Below are 9,361 nucleotides of genomic sequence, written 5' to 3' on the forward strand. Positions count from 1 at the left end.
TTGGGACTTCATCAAAATCAAAATCTTCTGCACAGCAAAGGAAACAGTCAAAAAAACAAAGAAGCAACCCACGGATTGGGAGAAGATATTTGCAAATGAAGTACAGACAAAAGGTTGATATCCAGGATCTATAATGAACTCCTTAAACTCAACACACATGAAATAGGCAAACGTATCAAAAAATGGGCAGAAGATATGAACAGACACTTCTCCAATCAAGACATACAAATGGCTATCAGACACATGAAAAATGTTCATCATCATTAGCCCTCAGGGAAATTCAAATTAAAACCACATTGAGATATCACCTTACACCAGTTAGAATGGCCAAAATTAACAAAACAGGAAACATCATGTGTTGGAGAAGATGTGGAGAAAGGGGAACCCTCTTACACTGTTGGTGGGAATGCAAATTGGTGCAGCCTCTTTGGAGAATCCTTGGACATTCCTCAAGAAATTAAAAATAGAGCTTCCCTAGGACCCTGCAATTGCATTCCTAGGTATTTACCCCAAGGATACAGATGTCGTGAAAAGAAGGGCCATTTGTACCCCAATGTTTATAGCAGCAATGGCCACGGTCGCCAAACTATGGAAAGAACCAAGATACCCTTCGACGGATGAATGGAAAGGAAGATGTGGTCCATATACACTATGGAGTATATGCCTCCATCAGAGTGGATGAATACCCAACTTTTGTAGCAACATGGATGGGACTGGAAGAGATTATGCTGAGTGAAAGAAGTCAAGCAGAGAGTCAATTATCACATGGTTTCACTTCTTTGTGGAGCATAACAAATATCATAGAGGACAAGGGGTGTTAGAGAGGAGAAGGGAGTTGGGGTAAATTGGAAGGGGAGGTGAATCATGAGAGACTATGGACTCTGAAAAACAATCTGAGGGGTTTGAAGTGGTGGGGAGGTGGGAGGTTGGGGTACCAGGTGGTGGGTATTATAGAGGGCACAGATTGCATGGAGCACTGGGTGTGGTGAAAAAAAATGAATACTCTTTTTCTGAAAATAAATAAATCAATTTAATAAAAAAAAAGATATCAATGGAATAGAAACCAAAAAAAAAAAAAAATAGAACAATCCAATGAAACTAGGAGCTGGTTCTTTGAAAGAATTAATAAGATTGACAACCCCGTCGCCAGACTTATCAAAAAGAAAAGAGAAAGGACCCAAATAAATAATATCATGAATAAAAGAGGCAAGATCACAACCAACACTAAAGAAATATAAACAATTATAAGTTCATATTATGAGCAACTCTATGCCAACAAATTTGACAATCTGGAAGAAATTGTCACATTCCTAGAGACATATAAACTATCGCAACTGAACCAGGAAGAAATAGAAAACCTGAACAGACCCATTACCAGTAGGGAGATTGAAACAGTCATCAAAAATCTCCAAACAAACAAAAGCCCAGGGTCAGATGGCTTCCCAGGGGGGATTCTTCATAACATATAAAGAAGAATTAATTCCTATTCTCCTGAAACTGTTCCAAAAAATAGAAACAGAAGGAAAACTTCCAAACTCATTTTAAGAGACCATCATAACCTTGATCCCAAAACCAGACAAGGATCCCATCAAAAAAGAGAATTACAGACCAATATCCCTGATGAAACACATGCGAAAATTCTCGCCACAATTCTGGCCAGTAGGTTCCAACACTATATTAAAAGGATTATTCACCACAACCAAGTGGGATTTATTCCAGGCCTGCAAGGTTGGTTCAACATCCACAATCAATCAGTGTAATACAATACATTAATAAAAGAAACAAGAACTATATGATACTCTCAATAGATGCTGAAAAAGCATCTGACAAAGTACAGCATCCCTTCCTGATCAAAACTCTTCAAAGTGTAGGGATAGAGGGCACATACCTCACTATCATCAAAGCCATCTATGAAAAACCCACTGAAAATATGATTCTCAATGGAGAAAAACTGAAAGCTTTTCTGCTAAGATCAGGAACATGGCAGGGATGTCAATTATCACCACTGCTATTCAACATAGTACCAGAGGTCCTAGCCTAAGCAATCAGACAATAAAATAAAATTAAAGGATAGTATTAAAGGATATAAAATTAAAGGATAGTTTGACTTCTTCTTTGCCAAACCAAGTTGGCAAAGAAGAAGTCAAACTATCACTCTTTGCAGATGATGTAATACTCTATGTGGAAAACCCAAAAGCCTCCACTCCAAAACTGCTAGAACTTGTAAAGGAATTCAGTAAGTGTCAGGATATAAAATCAATGCACAGAAATCAGTTGCATTTCTTTACACCAACAACAAGACAGAAGAAAGAGAAATTAAGGAGTCAATCCTATTTACAATTGTACCCAAAACCATGTGATACCTAGGAATAAATGTAACCAATGAGGCAAAGAATCTATACTCAGAAAACTATAAAGTACTCATAAAAGAAATGGAGGAAGACACAAAGAAATGGAAAAATGTTCTATGCTTCTGTATTGGAAGGACAAATATTGCGAAAATGTCTATGCTACCTAAAGCAATCTACACATTTAATGCAATCCCTATCAAAATACCATCCTTTTTTTTCAAAGAAATGGAACAAATAATCCTCATATTTATATGGAATCAGAAAAGACCTCGAATATCCAAAGGAATATTGAAAAAGAAAGCCAAAGTTGATGGCATCACAATTCCGGACTTCAAGCTCTATTACAAAGCTGTCATCATCAAGACAGTATGGAATTGTCACAAAAAGACACATAGATCAATGAAACAGAATAGAGAGCCCAGAAATAGACCCTCAACTCTATGGTCAACTCATCTTTGACAAAGCAGGAAAGAATGTACCATGTAATAAAGACAGCCTCTTCAACAAACGGTGTTGGGAAAATTGGAAAGCCACATGCAGAAAAATGAAAATGGACCATTTCCTTACACCACACACAAAAACAGACTCAAAATGGATGAAGGACCTCAATGGGAGACAGGAATCCATCAAAATCCTTGAGGAGAACACAGGCAGCAACCTCTTCAACCTCAGCCACAGCAACTTCTTCCTAGGAACATTGCCAAAGGCAAAGGAAACAAGGGCAAAAATGAACAATTGGGATTTCATCAAGATCAAAAGCTTTTGCACAGCAAAGGAAACAGTGAACAAAACCAAAATACAACTGACAGAATGGGAGAAGAAATTTGCAAATGACATATCAGATAAAGGGCTAGTATCCAAAATCTATAAAAAGCTTAGCAAACTCAACACCCAAAGAACACATAATCCAATCAAGAAATGGGCAGAAGACATGAACAGATATTTCTGCAAAGAAGACATCCAGATGGCCAACAGACACATGAAAAAATGCTCCATATCACTCGCCCTCAGGGAAATACAAATCAAAACAATGAGATACCACCTCACACCAGTCAGAATGGCTAAAATTAACAAGTAAGGAAATGACAGATGCTGGCAAGGATGCAGAGAAAGGGGAACCCTCCTACACTGTTGGTAGGAATGCAAGCTGGTGCAACCACTCTGGAAATCAGCATGTGAATATCATTCCTCAAAAAGCTGAAAATAGAACTACCCTATGACCTAGCAATTGCACTACTGGGTATTTACCCTAAGGATACAAACACAGTGATTCAAAGAGGCACATGCACCCAAATGTTTCTACCAGCAATGTCCACAATAGTCAAACTATGGAAAGAACCTAGATGTCCATCAACAGATGAATGGATAAAGAAGAGGTGGTATATATATACAATGGAATACTACGCAACCATCCAAAGAAATGAAATCTTGCCATTTGCGATGACATGGATGGAACTAGAGGGTATTATGCTTAGTGAAATAAGTCAGTCAGAGAAAGACAACTATCATATGATCTCCCTGATATGAGGAAGTGGAGATGCAACATGGGGGGTTGGGGTGGGAAAGGATAAATGAAACAAGATGGGATCAGGAGGGAGACAAACCGTAATAGACTTTTAATATCACAAAACAAACTGAGGGTTGCTGGGAGGAGGGGAGTCAGGAGAGGGTGGTGGGGTTATGGACATTGGGGAGAGTGTGTGCTATGGTGAGTGCTGTGAAGTGTGTAAACCTGGCGATTCACAGACCTGTAACACTGGGGATAAAAAATACATGTTTATAAAAAAAATAAATAATTAAAAAAAATAATCTAGCAAATGAATATCATTCATTGTGAATATCATTCTCAGTGGGGAAAATTGAGGGCTCTCGCCTTAAGATCAAGAACATGGCAGGGAGGCCAACTCTCACCACTGTTCTTCAACACAGTGATAGAAGTCCTAAAATCAGCAAACAACAAAAAAATAAAAGACATTCAAATTGGCAAAGAAGTCAAACTCTGTCTCTTCACAGACAACATGATACTTTATATGGAAAACCCAAAAGACTCCACCCCAAAATTGCTATAACTCATACAACAATTCAGCAACATGACAGGATATGGAATCACTGCACAGAAACTAGCTGCATTTCTATACACTAACGATGTGACTGAAGAAAGGGAAATTAAGGAATCTATCCCATTTACAATAGCACCAAGAACCATAAGATACCTTGGAATAAACACAACCAAGGACGTAAAGGGTCTGTACTCTAGAAACTATAGAACACTTATGAAATAAATTGAGGAAGGCACAAAGAGGTGGAAAAACATTCCATGCTCATGGATTGGAAGAATAAACATTGTTAAAATATTCATTCCACCACTGAATGGATATAGAAGATGTGGTGCACATATGTATAATGGAATATTATTCAGTCATCAGAAAGAATGAATACATGCCATTTATACCAACATGGGTGGAACTGGAGGGTATTATGCTAAGTGAAATAAATCATTCAGAGAAATATAATTATCATATGGTTTCACTTATATATAGAATATAAGGAATAGCAAAAAGGATCATAGGGGAAGGGAGGGAAAACTGAAGGGGAAAAAATCAGAGCTGGAGGCAAACCATGACACACTCCTGACTCTGGGAAACAAACTGAGGGTTGTGGAAAGGGAGATTGGTGGGGGGGGGGGGGTGTAACTGGGTGATAGGCATTAAGGTGGGCAGCGATATGATGAGAACTGTGTGTTCAAGTGTTCTTATGCAACTAAGAAATCATTGAACACTACATCAAAAACTAATGATGTACTATATCTTGACTAATTGAATTTAAATTTAAAAATAATGTTTAAAAAGTGTACTATATTTTGTCAAATGCTTTTTCTATGTCAATTGAGAGGATCATATGGTTCTAGTCTTTTTTAAAAATTTATTTATTTTCAGCATAACAGTATTCATTGTTTTTGCACCACACCCAGTGCTCCATGCAATCCGTGCCCTCTCAAATACCCACCCCCTGGATCCCCCAACCACTACCCCCCACCGCTTCAAACCCCTCAGATTGTTTTACAGAGTCCATAGCTTCTCATGGTTCACCTCCCCTTCCAATTTCCCCCAACTCCCTTCTCCTCTCTAACTCCCCCTTGTCCTTTTGTTAATGTGATGTATCTTGTTGATTAACTTGTGAATGTTGAAGCACACTTACAGCCCAGGAGTAAATCCCACCCAAGGTCATGGTGAATAATCTTTTTAATGTACTGTTGGATCCTATTCACTAGTATCTTGGCGAATACTTTGGCGTCTGTGTTCATCAAGGATATTGGTCTGTAATTCTCCTTTTTGAGTGAGTCTTTGTCTGGTTTTGGGATCAACATAATCCTGGCCTCATAGAATGAGTTTGGGAGTTTTATTTTATGTTTTGTTGGATCCAATTTGCTAAAATCTTGTTAAGAATATTCATATTTCTATGTTTATGAGAAATCTTAATTTGAAGTCCTCTTTTCTTATAATGTCCTTATCTGTTTGAAGTTAATGGCAATTCTGCCTTCATAGAATAAGTTAGGATGTCTTCCTTCATCTTCAATTTTCTAAAACACTTTGGATTGAAGTGGCACTATTCTTCCTTAAATGATTGGTAGAATTCTATACTAAAGCCACCAGAGCATGGAGGATTTTTTATGGAAAGTTTGTCATGGTTGTTGTGTTGGTTGTTTTTTTGTGTTTTGTTTTTAATAGGTTCCACACCCATCGTAGAGCTTGAAGTCATGAACCCAGGATCAAGAGTAGCATGCTCTACTGACTGAACCAGCCAGATCCCCCTGTGGGAAGGTTTTTGATTATATGTTTAATTTCTTTAATAGATATTGGACTATTTGAGTTATCTACTTTTTTCATGAGTAAGGTTTAGTAATTTGTGTCTTCCAATAAATTTGTACATTTTATCTAAAACTGTGGAGTAATTATTATTTTTCCTGATGTTCTGTGTATTGCAAGACTTTTCCACTTTTGTTGTTGGGAACAAAACTTATTCCAGCCCTGTATGAGTTCTGGACACATTGATCTACTTGCTTATTTCCAGTGGTTCCTTCAGTTTCCTCAAGTAGTTTCCTCACATTCATGCACTGACTGGCAATCAGCTGAAGACTTGAGTGGAACCTGAAGGAGTCCAGAGTGTTTTCTCTCTTTCTCTTCTCCCTCTTTTCCTATCTTTTCACTCCACCCCCCTCTCTCTCTCTCTCCTCCATCACTTCATACAGTTCTCTCTTCACCCTGTTCTGGTAGTCTACCTGGAAACGCTAGCTACTTTGCCCCTCCCTGAATCTTCCAGTCTCCTCATCATGGGAAAACCACTGGGCCCTGTTTGGACTTTCCTTTCCTGAAACTCACTCACCTTATGGGACAGGTTGGGGCCAGAGATAACTATTTGGGAGCAAGCGCATACAGCTAGTAAATAAGACCATAAGTGCAACTGGAGAGCACTTGTAGTGGAGGAAGGATAGTATCTTAAATACAAAACCCACAGGGGCGGGGTAGGCACAAAAGAGACTATGATGTTGGAGTAGAAGAAAGATATAAGTGGAAAGAAGTTCAGCAAAGAATGAAGTTTTGGAACTCAGGGCTTGAAGAGTTTCAAGAAACTGAAGGGGTCCAAGTGTCCTTGCTCCAGTGGCCCAGAGCATCAATGTCAGAAGGGTTTACACAGGCACAATGCCACCCATGCAATGAACACGTCCTGTGCTGTGACTTTGTATATGCTTGTTTCATTGGTTTTGCCAGTATGGAAAACTGATCCAGACTTCAGAGAAGACTGAAGTGCAGATGAGTGAATGAGGTAGGCAGAAGTGGTACAGGCCATGCTTTCAAGAAGATTGGCTGAAAAGGGAAGAATACTAGTTGCTAGTGTAAGGCAGGACCAAGGTGTTAAGAGGGGAGGGGACACTTTCTGTTCAGTATCTAAGTCTTCAATCTGTGCAGAGTCTGAGGAAGAAAATGAAGTGGACAGGTAGAGCCCAAGATATGGAAGGAGGAGGATAATTGATGGAGCAAGATCCCCAGAGATGGGAAGCGGGAAGGGTTTGGCTCTGTGCAAAGAGAATGAGTGCCAAAGCAGGAAAATAGCAGATTAGAGAGAGCAAGTCTGAAATCCAGGTACTGGTCTCCCTCTTCACCAAGAGAGGTTGACAACACATGGGCAGGTTACATGTCAGCCTATGATAGCCTGAAAAGAAACCTTAAATTTGTTTCTAGCAGCCCAAGATGGCAACTCTGAGACCTATCCTCTGCAGTAGTGGCAGTAAGTCCTATCAATGCAGAAATAGTGGACATCAGAACGTGGTGCTCAAGGCCACAGTTCAGGACTGCCTTGGATCACCCAAATGGTGTGACACAGACAATATACTAACGAAATCCACCTTCCGTAGCATCTGCACTGAAGCATTAAGTTTCACATAGAAGAGGTACAACCACCTGATTTCTACATTTCAGAAGTGTATCATATTGATAGAATATTTGGCAATCCAAATTGGTTAAAACCAAAAGAGAATTTATAGGGCTAGCTTTGGCTGCATCTCATTCCAGAGTCCTCCCAGGTTACCTGGTGGACAGGTTACCTGTGATAAGTTAATGGCAGCAAGTTCACCAGCTGAACAAAAGTTCTGGAGTTGACTCCTGGTTCTATGTGATCTGGCCTGAATCATAGGCTCATTTGGAACCAATCACCAGGTCCAGGGGGACTCACTATGCTGACTGTGTGAGCCAGGATGGCCTCATCTTTACAGAATGCACATGGGCTGGAAGTGAAGAACAGTCACCTTATTCCTGGGAGGGAGGGAGGAGAGAAATGCATGCTGGGAGAGACCAACAATTAGTGTTCCCTACATGAATCTCTCAGGGCATCAGTTCTGGGAGGGTCTGCTCCAGAAATGGAACACAGACACAAAGAGCCATGGCCTGTGTGTGCATCTGTGTGTGATGGAAGGTAGTCCTACATAGTATGTGTGAGAAGGAGAGAGACAGTGAGCTGCAAGCTTGGAAAATGAAACTGTCATTCTAGAAGCTGCGTCTTTTAGATGGTGCAACATCTGCTTAGAAAACAGGGTTCATTTACTTCTGCTTGACCTTTGATCTTACTGCCTCTTCAGTTTTGCTTCAAATGAACCCATAATTCCATCTCAAGAACTTGACTGGAACTAACTCCTTTATTAAATAAACTTTATTTAAGGGCTGACTGTCTTGTGTTATGGAGGAAAACACATCTTACTTTTGCTGAGAACAATCCAGGTCAGCAGTGCAAAAGCTTCCTTTTGAGAGAGGTGAACCACCATCCCTTGGATGAAGGGCGGAGGAAGCTTTTGTACTGAAGGTGCAAAGTGGAGAAAAGAGAGCCATCACAAAAAAGCCAGTTCAGAGGGTGAACAGAGTGCACAGCCACCTGCTGCTTCTCTCATTGCCCAGCCAGGAAAATTCTTTGGAACAGAAGCATCTCTGTGATCACAAGCAGACATAAGCAATATCTCCAGAGCAGACTCTGAGCTCCCACTGCTGCCTGCAGCCTGAGGCAGAAGTTCCAGTAGTCTCCAAAGAAGTTGTCAGTTTGTTCAGGAGTGAGAACAGACACAGGGACATTTGGGACTCCTAGGTCCCTTTGCTAGCAGGAGATAACCCTGATAGCCAGCCTCCAAAATGGCCCCCAATGATCCCTGTCTTCTGGTGTTGTCTCTCCCACATTGAGGAGGACTGACCTGTGCAACCAAAAAGAGGGCACAGATTGCGTGGAGCACTGGGTGTGGTGAAAAAATAATGAATACTCTTATGCTGAAAATAAATAAAAAAATAAATCTAAAAAAAGACCCAATCTATACATAATTATAAACTGCAACATTTCGACTTCCTTTTCGTATTACTGATATTTAATCTTATTACATGTACTGTTTTAGTTTTTTCTTCTTATGATGGGAAATCATGCCTTTTTAGAAAATTTGAAAAATTTTGAAAATGGAATAAAATAGCTTGGGTATA

The sequence above is a fragment of the Mustela nigripes genome, chromosome 17 (genome assembly GCF_022355385.1).
Source record: "Mustela nigripes isolate SB6536 chromosome 17, MUSNIG.SB6536, whole genome shotgun sequence".
In the NCBI taxonomy this organism is placed as follows: Eukaryota; Metazoa; Chordata; class Mammalia; order Carnivora; family Mustelidae; genus Mustela; species Mustela nigripes.